The sequence below is a fragment of the Lissotriton helveticus genome, chromosome 6 (genome assembly GCF_964261635.1).
Source record: "Lissotriton helveticus chromosome 6, aLisHel1.1, whole genome shotgun sequence".
Classification (NCBI taxonomy): domain Eukaryota; kingdom Metazoa; phylum Chordata; class Amphibia; order Caudata; family Salamandridae; genus Lissotriton; species Lissotriton helveticus.
In genome coordinates this window covers 1,380,903,127-1,380,920,832 of record NC_136067.1, presented here as the reverse complement: position 1 = coordinate 1,380,920,832, position 17,706 = coordinate 1,380,903,127, and the positions used below count along the sequence as shown (strand labels likewise).

The following is a 17,706-nucleotide window of genomic DNA, read 5'->3' as shown; positions in this document are numbered from 1 at the left end:
GCAAAACGGCCCGTTGATGAATAAGGCTGTTTGTGTTGTAACATGTACATTGACTGGAGATATACATTTCGACAGTCTAACAGTGGCCTAATGCCAGACATCAGTTACCAACCCTAAGTAGGGAATATCATTTTAGTTGGTGTTAGATATGTTGTAGACTAGGACATTGGAGAACATAGCTGTGCTCAGCTTACATATTATACCAATTTAAGCAGTCTATCGGGTTACATTGATCCTGATATGGCTCAAACGCCACGCAGAAGCCTATCCTCCTGTTTGCACACATCTTAGAAGCTCAGACAATAATCCATCAAGTGACAGTGAGTTTATAAATTCAGGCTTATAGCGAGGGCGCAATCTTCGGACTACAAAGCAATACAATGTTGCACAGATCTTACAGGCTCAGACATTGGAAAGCATATTTAAATTTTTGGTTATAAGTAAAGAACAATAAAATTAATACAAATATTTGTTATAATATTCTGTACATCTGTTTTGCCATATCTACGTGATGTAAACACCAGGCTTAATTATAGCCCACTTTTAAGCAAATCCCTTTATGAACCTCATGAGGCACAAAGTGGGCAGATAAAAATGATACTTAACTAAAAGAGCCATTTTGCAATCTAATATTTTAGAGATTTAGACAGGAATCTTTCAAGGTACAGAGACTGTGTATCCTCTGCCCTTCAGAGCTATACATCGATAGTGTACAGGATTAGATGGCATACCCTAGAGATATCAGTCAAGTTAAGCACAACTCTCTCGCATGAAGGCAACTCTTCTGTCTTGTTTGTTGTTGGCTCTACTGAGACGAGTCTTCCTTCTGAAGGACTATCGTATTCCCTATCACTCTCACCGTTGTTTCCACTTGTCATCCAAACAGCCCCTAGTTGTTGCTTACTTCTATAACACATATCTTACAGGCTAATGGCTTGGGCAGAAGAAGTATACATCAGGATACAAACACCCCAAGTTTCAGGCAGCAATAGTTTCACACAAGTTAAATAAGTCGGGCATCTAACAGTCAAGTTGTTCTGAGGGGATCACTGACATAATATCGACGACACAAATATCGAGATACACAAATATCGAGTCAAAAATATCGATTGACAAAATATCGACTCCCTATCTTCAAACAGGTAAGTACCAAAATATCGACTCCAAAATATCGACTTACAAAAATATAGACTGTCAAAATATCGATTTTTTAAAATGTCTTAAAAGTAAGTTAAAACTAATATAGTAATAAATATATTTAATATAAACTTAGAAATAATTATTAAAAAAATATAATTTTAATAAATAATTTATCTAATTAAAAAAATTACATCACCAAAAATTACACACACACATATATATATATATATATATATATATATATATATATATATATATATATATATATATATATATATATATATATTTAAACATATTATTAAATAAACATATATAACATTTTAGAAAATGTTTAAAATTTATTGTTACAACTATAGTGAGTTCAACATTAGCAAAAGTGTTGGATAGCGTAGAGGTAAAATTTACTACTCCCACTCCAGTGGGTGCAACAGTAGGGAAAGCGCTGGATAGCGTAGAGGTTAAAATTACTATTCCCACTCCAGGGATGTATGACGTTACAACGCATACTTTTACAACGCCTACCATTACAACAAAACTTTTACAACGCAAAAACTTTTACAACGCATACATTTACAACGCAAGATTTTACAACGCATATACCTTTACAACGCATACCATTACAACATAAGTATTGGTAAGTATATAATAATTTTTTTAATATAAATTAATAAAAAATATTATAATATAATTTAATATAATTTAATTTTATTAAATAAATGTAATTTAAATGTAATTTTACTTTATTTTTACAAAGTACCCCTGTACCCCAAAAACCCAAAACTGACCCTGAACCCTAAAAATACCCCTTTACCCATAAACTGAAAACTGACCCTGAACCCTAAAAATACCCCTTTACCCGAAAACTGAAAACTGACCCTGAACCCTAAAAATACCCCTTTACCCAAAAACTGAAAACTGACCCTGAACCCTAAAAATACCCCTTTACCTACAAACTGAAAACTGACCCTGAACCCTAAAAATACCCCTTTACCCCAAAAACTGAAAACTGACCCTGAACCCTAAAAATACCCCTTTACCCAAAAACTGAAAACTGACCCTGAACCTTAAAAATACCCCTTTACCTACAAACTGAAAACTGACCCTGAACCCTAAAAATACCCCTTTACCCCAAAAACTGAAAACTGACCCTGAACCCTAAAAATACCCCTTTACCCAAAAACTGAAAACTGACCCTGAACCCTAAAAATACCCCTTTACCCAAAAACTGAAAACTGACCCTGAACCCTAAAAATACCCCTTTACCTACAAACTGAAAACTGACCCTGAACCCTAAAAATACCCCTTTACCCCAAAAACTGAAAACTGACCCTGAACCCTAAAAATACCCCTTTACCCAAAAACTGAAAACTGACCCTGAACCCTAAAAATACCCCTTTACCCAAAAACTGAAAACTGACCCTGAACCCTAAAATTAAAATATTTATCAATTAATCAATTATAATTAATTACCAATTATATTTTAATTAATTACCAATTAATAATTAATTAACAATTAATTTTTAAAAAATATCAATAAATAAATTAACATATTTAATTAATTATAATTAAATTACTTCCCACCCTATTCCCCTATAAACCCACAACCCGCTACAGAAAATAAATTACTAAAATTAAAATATTTATCAATTAATCAATTATAATTAATTACCAATTATATTTTAATTAATTACCAATTAATAATTAATTAACAATTAATTCTAAATTATTATCAATAAATAAATTAACATATTTAATTAATTATAATTAAATTACTTCCCACCCTATTCCCCTATAAACCCACAACCCGCTACAGAAAATAAATTACTAAAATTAAAATATTTATCAATTAATCAATTATAATTAATTACCAATTATATTTTAATTAATTACCAATTAATAATTAATTAACAATTAATTCTAAATATATATCAATAAATAAATTAACATATTTAATTAATTAGAATTAAATTACTTCCCACCCTATTCCCCTATAAACCCACAACCCGCTACAGACTTATATTACACAAAAAATAAAAATTATTATTAACTTACCTTAAATTCGATATTTTTGTTGTCTATATTATGTCTAGTCGATATTATGTCCATTCTATATTTTTGATTCGATATTATGTCCATTCTATTCGATATTAATTTTCTCTAGTCGATATTTTTGTTGTCTATATTATGTCTAGTCGATATTATGTCCATTCTATATTTTTTACTCGATATTCTGTCCAGTCGAAATAATTGACTCGATATTATGACTGTACACCGTTCTGAGGTTACTCATATACTACAGCATGAAAGTACAGATCTGCCCCTCAGTAACACAGTTCTTAAAGGCTTGGGCACTGAGAGCAAAGTAATCAATTAAAAAAAAAGAAAATTCCTTTAGACATTGTATTGACAGCAAATCAATCTGTTAAATTACACCAAAATCACAGATATGTCCTTCATGACGCTAATCTGGGAAAATACCTAGGCCTAATGGATTGATGTTGTAAATAACTATTGGAAGACCGGGTTGTGGTGCATAGTTAAGGATGGCAAGATTTTTAAATCAACAAACAAAATCTTGACAAAATGCAACTGTTCTCCTCCTATAACACACTAAGAAATACATGTAAAAGCAAAAAAAAAAAGACTCCAAGTAAACTATAAATTGGGTATGTATATCCATCTTCAAAAACCTTTAATACTAAATGATCATGGCCACTGTCTTTCAATAGAATAGCCCAGCTAAGGCAGAAGTAAAACATTTTTTAGTAACATTTTGTACAAATGTATATAATCATTTGAAGATTTGCCTATAGATTATGGCACAGCAATTCACATTTCCAAACCCAGAAAAATACCAGGCTGAGCACGGAGTATTTCTGGAAGTTCCATTCATACTCAAAACTCGTAGAGTACAGGCTGCAGCAGATATCTAGTCATACTAAGCAGATGACCCCTGGGCCAAAACCCCTTCTTCCCATTTATTTACAGTTGCGATTCTTCTGGGGGTATGTGCATGGGCGGCGCCTTGGTAATAGTGGAGGAGCATCGCCCTACTGAGTCAGTTAGCAAAAAAATTAAATGATAATAAAACATATAATCATTTTTTTCCCACTGACTGACTGAGCCAGGGATTCTGGGGCAGGGTCGGGCTAGGCCGTGGCAGGGAGGAGGAGTGGTAGGTGCACTGTAAAGTGTGCATATCGGTTTGGCCGGTTGTCTTGCACACTAAGGTTTCTTCAACCCAGCTGTGTTGCACAGGCGTGTTGGAGAAAAAGCACAGACTCCCAGTCACTGTCTGAGCAGCAAACCAGGCTGCTCAGAGCAATCCTGGCTAGGTATAGCATGAGAGCAGCGCCAAGATTGGGTGGGGAGCCTGTACTGGTGTCCCAGGAACTGCTGGGACACCATCAAGACACCATCAAGAGCAGGAGAGAAGAGGAGCACCGAGGTGGCCGGCAGCATCGGCGACAGGGAAATGGTACTTTAAAAAAATATATTATGGTCATAATCCCTTGCTCCCGCCATTTGAGCTTTGTGGCGGCAGCCACTGGGTATGTGGGGTATCCCACCCACTAATATATGCAATCCCGAGTTACTTTACTGCTTGTTCTGGACCCTCCCACGGAGTAGGATGTGCAGTGTCTGCCTCAGCAGCACTCATAGCAGACACAAGCATTCCTCTCAACCTTTCAAGTTTAATTTAGCCCACAGCCGCCCACACACCACCGGGCAGGAAAAACAAAGGGAGTAATTAAGATCTCGATAAAAAGCTGAAGTGCAGAAACCTTTTACATTTTTAAAATATGCTTCTTGACCTTCCTGTAATAAAGAAGTCGTTTTCTCTAGTATTCTTTTAATGGGCTCCATCAAGGAAGGCTCAGAGACAAAATGTCAAAGTACCTTTTCTGTGATGAGAGGGGTGTGAAGGAAAACACCAAAGATCCTTGGTCGGAGTCTCTTCTGTTTTTATGGGACTGGGGAGGTAGGCCAACTGGTGGACGGTGGAGTGCCAGAGCAGGACAAAAATACAGCACATCCCTGCAGGTATTTTCAAGTTTTAATAATAGGAAATAAGTAATATGTTTAGAGCCGTCTCTATACATGTTCATATTGACCATATATCCCTCTTTAACTACACACTTCGAGTTTAGGGGCCTACATTAGGAAAATGTTTAGATATTTTACTTATATAAACTTCTTAAAAATCAAGTCTATCAAAGGTTTAACTACACATTTTTCTTGTGTTTAAAATGAAGAGAGGTAAAACGGGTAGCTTATTAATTGGTCGCGAGCTCCTGCATCTTATTCCTCAATTAAAGAAACCGCTTTTTTATTACCATAGTCTTACGTTCAAATGTTTACCTTGGAACCGGCAAATCCGAGTTCCAGTTCCAGTTTTGCTAGGAGACGAAAAAAACAGGTGAATGCAGGTATATAACTTGACTCTCTGTATTGCAAATTTGTTTTTTTATGCAATCACCATCAAGTTACAAAAGCAGTGCTTTACAAAAATACATAGCAATGAAAAGCTATTAATGTTCATAGAATAAATGGATTTCACTTATACATTTACATATTTAACAAGCATTTTATGTAAAGGTGTGTCAAAACCTATCATTATACCAATGGGTATGTCGCCTAGAGCCCATGTAGTTTCACATTAATTTGCGCAATGCTGTGGTCATAAGCAGCAATACTTCATAATAAGGTGTCTAGCGGCACAGGAAGCCACAACCGCCTCTTCTAAATTCAGAGGTGCTCCAAAAGCAAGGAACTTTATCGTATTTTGCAGCTGTTTTACTAATGACCGCTGAGATTTTACTTAGTATCCCCTTACAAGAATAGGGATCAAGCAGGGCACCCTGGAAACAGAAGCCGGGGCATAACACAGACTCCTGCAGTCCCTGCGGTGCAGGGGGTGAACCCCAACTCTTTAGGGACACCCCAAACTCTTCAGAGGAGCTACATTTCGACCAAGGGCAAAGAACATCTGCAAGATATAGAAGTTTCTGGGGCCCCTCTTCGAATTCTGTGGGAGGAGGCATCATTTTATGTTATGTCACTGATCAGGAGCCTAGTCTCTTGGCTGCTTAAGCTCAATACACCCACCAACCCTATATATATTTTTTTAGCTTAAAGGTATACAATTAACCCTTTACCATATAACGTCCTTCGTTTGTATCTAACTGCTGTTGTTGCCATTTACAAGGTCCAGGGACTAAAGACCTACGCCTTGCGGTACCCGCTTCGCGGGTCCCGCTTCGTTTTGTTTCCTTGACCCTCCGGCTCCAGTTGTCTCTGTGGGGTGTGCTTCTGGCTGCAGGGCTGCGAGCGAGGAACCGGGACTCGCTTTCCCAGGAGTCCCGGTGTTCCAGTGGCCGAGTCACCTGGCCCCGCTCTCCCTGACCGCCCCACCTCCACTCATTTATAAGGACCAGGACTGTGTTGCTGCGTGGGACGCCCTTCGTTTGTATCTAACTGCTGTTGTTGCCATTTACAAGGTCCAGGGACTAAAGACCTACGCCTTGCAGTACCCGCTTTGCGGGTCCCGCTTCGTTTTGTTTCCTTGACCCTCCGGCTCCAGTTGTCTCTGTGGGGTGTGCTTCTGGCTGCAGGGCTGCGAGCGAGGAACCGGGACTCGCTTTCCCAGGAGTCCCGGTGTTCCAGTGGCCGAGTCACCTGGCCCCGCTCTCCCTGACCGCCCCGCCCCACCTCCACTCTGACGTTGTCACGTCCTTAGCCTATAAGTATTAGAGTCCAACGCTGCGCGGGAGCGCGCGGGAGCGCCCGGGGCTAAGCCCGGGCAAAGGGCGGGCCCTCTGTGGCCTGTAGAGTCTGGTCTGGGCCACAGCTCCTGGTTTTATTTGATTGATTATTAACGGTTTGTACCTTTGGATCTAGCAAGTGTGACTATTACTATTTATTATATTCTTGTCCTTTGCCTTCAGGGATGTGCACTCGGGAAACCCGAAGTAAGGCTGCAGCTAGTGCCGCCAAACTGACGGGCACACTGGACAATTTCATTGTGCGCACTAACACCTTAATCGATGAGGGAATTGCCCTCATGGAAAGAAGAGTGTCTAGGGACCTCGAAGCTGCTAGGAGATCATCTTTAGGCCCTTTAGCCCTTGTACCCTCACCAAGCAGCTCCCAATGTATTCGCCTCCTAGACCCTTCCCAACCCATTTCTGGAAACCCACTCGTGTTTACCAGCCAAACTGCATTTGAGGATCATACCCCTTTACTATCCCCCCAAGTTGCCCCTTTGACCTCCCTAGTAGTACCCCCAAACATCACAAATGAACATGTTGGACTAATAGAACTTAGAGGCCTTAGGGAGGGTGCTATTCCCAAATCCTCCCATATTTCCAATCAGGATAACACTGTCTTATTGTTCACAACGGATGAGGGGGGAACTCTTAGAGATCCAGGCGGTTTGTCCCGTGGGTTAGAGGCAGAGAAGGATATAGTGGGCACCTCAGCAATCAGTGAAGACAAAGCTGAGGAGCGTCGTGTTTCTCACCCCCTACCTCTGGGCATCCCCGATGATACAGCCTCAACCCAAAGTCTGGAAAATTTCCTTGAGGATTGTACTCAGGTTGAACATTCTGTTGGGGAGGAAGACGAGAAAGGTATTTTTATGAGTTCTATAGCCGCACTGATTACTTCCCTCTTGTCCCCTTTGGAAACTAGACTAAAAGGCATTGAAGACAACCTGAAAGCCTTAAATCTAGAATTAAAAGCTATACCAAAACCCTTTGCTAAAAAGACTAATGGAGGGCAAGCTTCGGTTGGTGATACACCATCTATGTCCAACCCACAAGTTGTAGGGAAGACCCCTGCCCCAAATGTGCGCTCTGCTAAAACTACCTCTATCGAGGTTATTAAAAATAGCTGTAACATTTTGCCCTCCACGACAAACAGTTTACTTTCGAAAGTGAATGGTTCCACCATTGCTGCCCCTAAACCTCCCAATACAACTAATCCCAAACCACCCTCAGCCCCTTCAGTAAGTATTAAATTACGCCGGAATATTAATCTACCCCCTGATGCTCACCCTTATGTAATTGTACTAACAGGAGTACCAGAGCTCCCTCCTTCATCATCTGAACCATTTTGGGCTCTTAAAAACAAAGTATGTTACTGGCTTGATAGAAACTATCCACTACCGCCAAATACTCGCAGTAACATGCTTATGTTAGAGAGAGCACCCTGGGTGGGCGAGAAGACCAAAAATATTCAGGGTGATTGTATTGTTGTGACATTTGAGGACCCGTGCACAGTGGAGTACATCTGTGCCGCATCCCCATGTGACATCAGTTCTTCTATTCAAGTCAAATCACTCTCCCATTTCTATATGCTTCCAGATCAACAAAGTAATAGATGGAGTTGGTTAAGAGCTCCAAACAATATAAGAAGGGGTTGAGAGAAGAATCTTTCCGTGATCACGAAGCTAACTATTGGAATGGGGGGGAAGATAGAGGATGGAGTACAGTGCGAAGGAGAGCAGGCAGATACCCACAGGGGGTTACCCAGTTACAGGGAGATTGGTTTGGTCAGCAACATTACCCCCCCCCCCTCTTCCCTGTTTCAATCGCTTCAGTAGTCTAGAGGCAGTAGATTGACATCTAACCCACACTCCTGCTCCCAAGGTTCCATCTGAGAATGTTGGGTTATCACAGACAATCCCCACAGGTGGAGAAAATATAGAGGAGTTTGTGAACAACATGCCCACTAGAACGATAGAAACTGCCTGCACCCCCCCGCCCTCAACTCCCGTAATAGCCACTGTCTCTCCTTCCATCAATATTATTTCTTGGAATATAGCGGGACTAAGGAAAAACCTTGAAATACCAGAATGGAATGACTTTGTTGATAAGTTCCATATTTGTATGTTTCAGGAAACATGGTGTATGACCCCTCAATACAAAAATGGGTTCTCCCCTTACTTTGTCCCAGCAGTTTCTATAGGAAAAGGGCGCCCCTCTGGTGGTTTGCTTATCTGGGTGAAGGTGAGCTTGAATTATTCTGTTACCTTACATAACATACCATCAAGTGATATCCTGCATATTTCCCTGAAAAGTCCTAATGGGAGTTGTGTTCACCTGTTTTGTGTATATGCAAGAGGGACCCCGGGTGGTTCAATCTCTCCAACGATTGAGCTTTTAGATGTTAAATTGACTGAGATTCCACCTAGGTCTAAAATTTTGCTGGGGGTGATTTTAACTGTACATTTGAACCTTTAGATGATGAGGATGTTATGGGTTCAAATTCTGAAGACTGGAGACAGGCCATTCCACTTTTAACGTTGGCGCCTATTAAAAAGTGGACTGCAAGAGCAGTACAGTTGAATGCATTAGCCCTGGACCATAACTTACGGGCATTAAACGGTCGGACTACTTCTGATCGTGATGGAGCAATGACCTTTAATAGGATAAGTTGCCCATCACGTATTGATTATATCTTTTTAGATGTACACTCTTGGGCTAGTCTAAAAGACATGGAAGTCAAACAGTCTTTCGACAGTGACCATAATCCTCTCTGCATGGAAATCAGCTGGGGTCACGGGCTTACCAACAAAGGTGGCCCTGAGATGGCTACAAAGGATGTCCAACCATCTAATTGTAATCGGAAACTGAGGTGGGACGTGGTAAAACTTGAAGAGGGGAAAATTGATAATATTAGGGAACTAGTCAAAACGGAAATTTCCAGCCTCGCAGAGGTGGTAAGAGGAGAGATTCCCCTTATGGGCCAAAAACTACTGGGCCAGTACCAAACCTTTACTGATAAAATAGGCACAAACTTCCTTAAAACCCCCCAAAGAAAATCTGCAGTGGCCAATGGACTGCCTAAAGAGAATCCGTGGTTTACTGTTGAGTGTAGAGCCAAGAGGAAAGCCATTGGCCTAGCAATAAAACTAAAGGATCCACTGGCAGTTAAATTAGCAAGGAAAGACTATCGTGGCTCCATTGCTTTGGCAAAAAAAAACTGGGAGGAAGAGCATTGGCAACAGCTCAAAACTGCTGCTAGCGGTAAAAATTCAATCATATTTTGGAAATTGATCAACAAGCTAGACAGGAGGGCCGGTGACCCTATTTTAAATCATATCACCGACCAGCAATGGCATGCCCATTTTTTAAAATTATATTGTAATGTTGCCAATCAAACACCCATCCCTCCTTCGATAGAGATTAGTAAAACTGTCTCTGGCCCGGAAATGATGGCTAATGGAATAATATTTTCCGTGCTAGAAGTTAAGGCTGCGATCCTAAAGATACTACCAGGAAAAGCGGCCGGTCCAGATGGCCTCCTGGGAGATCTTTTATTACATGACCCCCCAATCTGGGCTAACTATATAGCTACTTTAATGACTCTTATTCAGTTAGGCCACCCTGTCCCTGAATCATGGAAAGGGGCAGAGGTGATTACAATTTTCAAAAAAGGAGACAGAGAGGACCCTGCCAACTACAGACCAATTAGTCTGATTGATACCATCCAAAAGGTAGTTGGCAGGGTCATCATAAACCGAGTGGAGACCTGGTTAATGGACAATGACATTCTTACGCACTTCCAGGCTGGTTTTAGGCGGAATGTTGGGGCTATGGACCAAGTTTTCCGGTTCTGTGCCGTATATTGGAAGTCAGTATCGATCACTAAGGGTTGCTTGTATCTGGCTTTCATTGATTTGAAAACGGCATTCGATGTTATCCCTCGCGCCAAGCTATGGGAGATTTTGCAAGCTATGGGGTTCCCATGCCTACTTCTCCAACTAGTTATTAAAATGCATGAGAACACCTATGCGAGAATACGCTGGGGAAGGCAGGGTCAACTGACAGAGAGGGTACCAGTCAGCAGGAGGGTACGGCAGGGATGCGTGATGGCGCCAACATTATTCTCCCTCTTCATAAATGGGGTGGTGGACCATTTGAGGGAGGTTCCGGCAGATGCCCCCGTCCTTGCCGGGGAGAAAACCCCAACACTCCTCTTTGCTGACGATACCCTCTTGATGTCTAAAACCCCCAAGGGTCTACAAACGCTCCTTGACCGTTTTTCCCTATTTTGTGATGACCGTGGGTTAACAGTTAACACCCTGAAGACAAAACTAATGGTCTTAACCCCCAACAGAAAGATCAGGAAGGTTTATGTTACCTTGCGTGGATCACCCTTAGAGGTTATGAATGAATTTGACTACCTCGGGGTGAGACTGTCTAACCGTATGATCTGGGATTCTCATATTTCCAAGATGGTACTGAATCTAAAAAGGGTGTCCGGTGCAATATTAAAGAACCAGCGACTCTACATAAGTAGACCGGTAGCCCCTGCTTTAATAGTCTATGAGGGGAAGGCTTTATCTTCGGCAGTTTATGGCGCCGAATTATGGGGGGCAGAAAATACTAGGCCATTGGTAACTGCTGAAAATAAGTTTATTAGAGACTTAGTCTCACTCCCGATTTCTTCCCCCTTGTTACCCCTATTTTTTGATATGGGGAAAAAATCTATCGCGGATAAAGTTCGGCTAAGGCCATTGTTATTTTGGGTTCGCCTTAGAAGAACCGAGGAACTAATGGGGTATGCTCGAGTGTTGGATGAGCTAATAACTCTTAATGTTTCTAATCAAATAAAATGGCTTAACAACCTCAAGAAACTAGTAGTGTCATTAGGTCTCGGGGAGTCTTGGGAGTCACAAGATCCTCCCCCAAAAGAAATTGTAAAGAAATTGTATTGGGACTGGGTTGAGACCAAGATTAACAGCAGCTCAAACTTGGGTACCCTAACAATGAACTTCCTTGTTCATAAACCATCCATGAAGTTGGAACCGTTCTTGAATTTTATCCAAGTAGCCAGTCATAGAACTCTATTCTTGAAATTAAGGTACGGCACCCTGCCTCTTAATGGTTTTTTGGGAAGATGGAAATCTAAGGGGGAACTGAATTAAAATGTCCAGGGTGTCATTGTCCTGAGGAAACCCTTCCCCATTTTCTATTTGCCTGTCCAACATATAAATTTGTTAGAGCTAAATGGCTGAAACCTGTATGTAGGGAGTTGGGTGTAAAAGATCATATGTCAGCCCTACGTATTATTACAACTGTTAGAAACGGGACCCCCGGCCGGCCACGGCTCACGCCAAGGTCAGTCAGGGATCACCATTTCTAAGGTCAGGGCAAGGGAGTCACACACCAAGATAACCCCCGCTCACCCTCTAGGTAACGTGACGCGAGCAGCAAGGCTAATCTCAGAGGCGATGTGTAAAGCGTTTGCGCGCGCACCCCAGCGACAACACCCTAGGCCCACTACAAAGGAAACTCCACACAAGGTTATATCAAAAATAGCCTTTGTATTATAATAATAAAAACACATTAGATAACACACACACACTTTACAATGTGCCAATAGGCACGGGCAAGATTTACATGGGATTATGTACAGGACAGGGCCACCTGGACCACTGTCAGGGGTATGCACTTTTTAGAAATAACACTTGTAGGTATAACACTTAGCACATAAACATATAATGACTGTAACACAGAAAATAGTTAATGTAGCATACAACCAGTAACTACTGGTAAAGGGTAAATACCTCCTACGCCACCCTAAACACTGTAGGGAAATCACGCAGGGAACTAGGACCTTATCATCAGGACGTATGGAAGGAAAACCTATCACCTAAGCAAGTCACATTTAGCAAAGGGAAGGAAACCTAAAATAATCACCTAAGCAAGTCACATTTAGCAAAGGCAATAAAACATCAACATTCCTCTAAGCAGGTCACTTTTAGCAAAGGGGAATAAACCATAAACAATTACCTAAGCAGGTCACTTTTAGCAAAGGTAATATCAAACAATCCTCTAAGCAGGTCACTTTTAGCAAAGGGGATAAAACAAACAATTACCTAAGCAGGTCACTTTTAGCAAAGGTAATATCAAACAATCCTCTAAGCAGGTCACTTTTAGCAAAGGGGATAAAACAAACAATTACCTAAGCAGGTCACTTTTAGCAAAGGTAATAACAAACAATTGCACATGAAACATTAAAACACCTTCAGAGGTGCAGGCAGAACATTTGCACAGGAATCATATAAGCAGTAACTCATAAATTGCGCAGGGTGCATATAGCACAACACTAGAATTGTCCCTCAGGCCAACTGGCCTCGCAAGGGGCTTAAATGCCCTGAGTCTCAATGTCAGGGGAGGCTGCGCAGGCAGCACAGACACAAAACCTAAACGTAGCAACTGTCCACTAAGTGCTGGACAGTTGTAAATACAGCTGGGCAACGTTGGAGCCTCTGGGGCTCAAGAACACAATGGGGGAGGGCAACACAGCGTGGTAGCCACGGGGCTCTGACCAACTATCTACCTGTGTCCCCCCCAAGAGCCTCTCTGGCTCGCAAAACAAATGTGGGCTGGGATAAAGAGCTTCAGCGCTCTAAATCAACAAGAGGCGGGAGCCTCTCTGGCTCGAAACACAAGGAAATGCCCAAGAGCCTCTCGGGGCTCGTCACTGGCGTGGGCGGGACGTGGGGGTCCCTCCCGGGGGACTCGAAAACGGAAATGCCCCCGGAGCCCTCTCAGGGCTCCACACAAGAATGGCCCACTCGTTGGAGCCTCGCTGGGCTCAATAACATGGGATGCCCCCCAAAGCCTCTCTGCAGGCTCTGCTCCACTCGGGGCGACGTTGGAGCGGCCCTCTGCCAACTGGGGCCGCTCGGAACACAACGAGAAACGCCCCCGCACTCACCGGTATCTCGTCCGGTCTGGCTTCTCTGCTGGGTTCTCCTGGCACTCGGGGGGCCAGGCGGGCGCCGGCACTTCTCCTTGGGGCGGCGGGGCTCTCCTCCTGACCGCGGAGCCCTGCCTGCCCCCTCCGTTGTTCCTCTCCTCGCTGCTCAGCTGAGGGCGGGACTTCCGGTTGGCCTCGAAGGGGCCGCGCTGCGATTGGCCAGGTCACCAATCACTTCCGGGTTGCCGCGGGCAGCGCAGCGGCCCGTCTCAGGCACTCGTAGGCTGGGGGAGACTTGACCGAGGGGTGGGCTCCCTCGAGTCCAATTATAAAAATATCAGCAAGGTCCCTGGCGAGGTGGGCACTCGCCAGGGGCTCTGAAAATCGGCAAAAGTAGACGGCCTAATGCCGGGTGGGCTCCGGCGGTGCAAAAAGCGCTCCCAAGCGCTTAGGGGACGAATAGAGCGCTCTCAAGCGCTAGGAGCAAAAGCAAAGCGCTCCCAGCGCTAACAATGAAAGGCAGCGCTCCCAAGGCACAGAGAAGCGCGCTCAGCGCTAAGGGGGAAAATAAAGCGCTTCCAGGCGCTCTGGCCACAAGCAAAGTCCTTTTAGGCAGGCAGGGGGGCAAGGCAGGGCCAGAGCCAGCACACTGGGTCTCCAGGCAGGGAGACACGCCAAGTGGCGGTCCTCCTGGCCCCAGCAACAGCCCCCTCTGGCAGGATCCACAAGTAGAACAGTGAACAATTTCTGTGGGGACACAGCCCCATTTTTATACTAAGAAATCCTTTGTTTCCAGGGTGCAGGGTGGGGGGAAACCAGTTGCAGCTGGCTTGGGAGTACCCTTGATGGCCCAACCACCCCTTTCATTCACTGGGGAGGCTTGGGTCGTTAGACAAACCACAGGGGGGCGGAGCCAGCATTGTGTGGGGAAAACCCCAGCCCATCCAGGACCCAGGTGCACTCCTCCCACACATCACTCATGCTGATCTCACACTCACCACAGGGCAGACCCATCCAGACTTCCTGGAGCCTGGCATGCCAGCCAGCTCCAGCCAATCACGCTCCAGTATCCTCACTGCACACATACATCAATGTCCAGAAGTAGCACTTCCCTTCTAGACACATACAAGCCGCACATACCATTGCGCAGCATTCATTCTCACGAGTTCATACATACCAAACTCGAGCCTGCACTCCCCACACATCAGGAACTAACATGGACACACACATTCTCCATGCATTCCTATGGGAGAGCAGGCCAGGCATACTACACGCACGCACTTTACTCTGGGGCACAGGGAAAAAGTGCGCAGAGACCCAAAAATCACTACACAGGGTCACAAATAAAAACAAAAAGATTAGGGGTGAACCTGCCCTAAGGGCCAAGTCCAACACGACCCCCTTCCAGCCAAAACGCAGGGCAGACCAATCACCACCGTGATGGGCTTCCCTGCTTGGGGCGATAAAACAAGGATGCGGGCCCACAACTGCAGGGACACCCTCCGGTTTTACGCCACGGTGAACCCCTAGGGTTCCTTCTAAAACTACTGTAGGGACTAACTGGGGTACCCCACTGGTACTCTCCAGCTGCCCTCGGCCAGGACCAGGCCCTAGGCCACCCAGGTGCCACTGGATCCTGCCTACTCACAAAGTGGGGGGTAGTAACCCCTGGCACATAATAGCCAATCTCCACCCTTCCTGTCTGCAAGACAGGGCTAGACTGCCACTGGTTCTCCAGCCTAGGGTCTACAACCTTAGGTGGACCAGGAGTCTCAGGGAAGGCTCTCCTCCCCCTACCTCTTCTTCTCGGGTTCCTCCTCCTCCTGCGAGGGGTACCCTCTAAACACCATCCTCCCAACCTAGGGTTTAACCCCTCAGGTTGCACCGGGGTCAGAGGTGGGCTCTCCCACCCTCTGCACCCCCTTCCAGAGTCCTGCTCCCTCCCAACCGGGGCGGTACCTCTGGAAAAAGAACTGGTCAGGACACTGATTACAGTAGTCCCACCCTTCAGGTCAGGCGGATCCTGAACCTGGCCTTCCAACCTCTGGTCTAGAACCTTTGGTGGAACCAATGCCTGGCACTCCAGGACTTCTGGGGACTCACATACTATCCCCCAATTACTCTTCTCGCTGGACTCCTGTACCCTCCCCACTGGAGTGGTACTGCCAGACTCTAGAACCATAGAAGCTCCGCTTACAGATGCTCCAGGTCCTCCACACACTAGGAGATCTCCCTCAAGTGAACTAACAGGCAAGCCTAGGTTCCCATCCTGGTGTTCCCTAAAGAAACCATCCAGGCTCTGTGACAGGGCTTCGGGCGTCTGGGGACTCTCGGTCACACACTCACTCCTGCTCCACTGAGACAGGCCGTCAGCCCCTACACCCTCCTCACTAACCTGGGACCTAGCTGGGCTACTCGCACCCTCCTCCACCACGCTGGGCTGGAGGACACCTGACCCACTATTGTTGGAATCACTCACTAGTGACTCTAAAGAACCTCTCGCACTGTCCCAGCGATCTGCTTCCTCTGCAAGGTCCCAAGGACAAAAACATTTCAACTCCAGCAGGTGCTGGCGCAACTCTGGACACACAACACTGAGCAGTTGCTCCCTGATAACTACGTTGAGCAGTCATCTAACTCAGATTCCCCGTGAACCTTTAACCAATCAATCACTGCATCATGACAATCATCTGCATAATCCTCCCAATCCTGGTGAGGCAGTTTCCTAAGGTTCCTGAACTTCAACCGACACTCCTCCTCTGGGGGAACAGGTACCAGACTCGGGAAACTGGGAGTGGGACTGTCTACACTAACACTTAAATAGCTGCCACCACTGGATTCAACCCTCCCTGGGGAATCCAGAAAACCACAACTGCACTCAGGGGATAACCTATCCTCTAGGGCTACCTTCTCCTTGAACAAGGCCCTTTCAGCCTCTAGCTTGGCGTGCTCCAACCTGAGCTGTTCCATCGCTAGCTGATGCTCCCGCTCTTCCCTCCTATCCAACCACTCCTCTGGGGACAGGGAAAGGGATGGGACGCTGGTACTGACACTGGACCCAGCAAGGGACTCCCTATCTATGGGGTCCTCACTATCTGCTGATATCCATCCACTGTCATCATCATACAACTCACATTCTTCAGGGCTCTCCACAGACTCACCATCCTCATGACGTGCGGCCCGGGCCCTATCTCTCTCACTGTGCTCAAGATCCCACTGACCCTTTTGCCATTGGATCAGGCTGTCCCTAAGCTGGGACTGAGTATCCGACTCACTCACCTCCATGCCTCCCTCTTCACAGAATCTGACCAGCTCTGACCTACTGTACCTAAAAAGACAACAGAGATCAAAGACAAGCTCCATTTTGGCGGACGTTCTCAAGAAGAGTTTGACACAGGGAACCTGGGGGTCTGAGCTTACACAGGAGTACACAATCACAAAATTCAGCAAGATTCCTATCTCAGAGAACTTGCACTCCTCTGTCCAGTGTAACACACCACTCATTCACACACACCCTCCCCTCGGACCGGTAAGGCAGTTTCTACCACCCCTGATTTCTCAACCTGACCATAAAGACACAGGTACCAAACTCTGGAAGCAGGGCGGTGAACAAATGTACTGGACAGAAATTACAAAATGACACCTTTCTGGAGAAGCAATACTGATCTTCCCTAAAAAACAATAATCCCCAAAATGTGGTTATCTAAAATTGTAGAGTTTTGTAATGTGGCCTGTCGCCACTGTGGTACAGCGCAAACGCAAGTACAATCCGCACCGCTAGCCACCAATGTTAGAAACGGGACCCCCGGCCGGCCACGGCTCACGCCAAGGTCAGTCAGGGATCACCAT

The 17,706-nt window shown here is 44.7% G+C and overlaps 1 protein-coding gene across 1 annotated transcript in view; it reads right to left on the bottom strand.

The window, feature by feature from the left end:
- The window catches only part of TRAPPC3L (trafficking protein particle complex subunit 3L), a 503,087-nt gene that overhangs the window by 268,370 nt on the left and 217,011 nt on the right, over nucleotides 1–17,706 (bottom strand). The gene's annotated exons all lie outside the window — the stretch shown is intronic.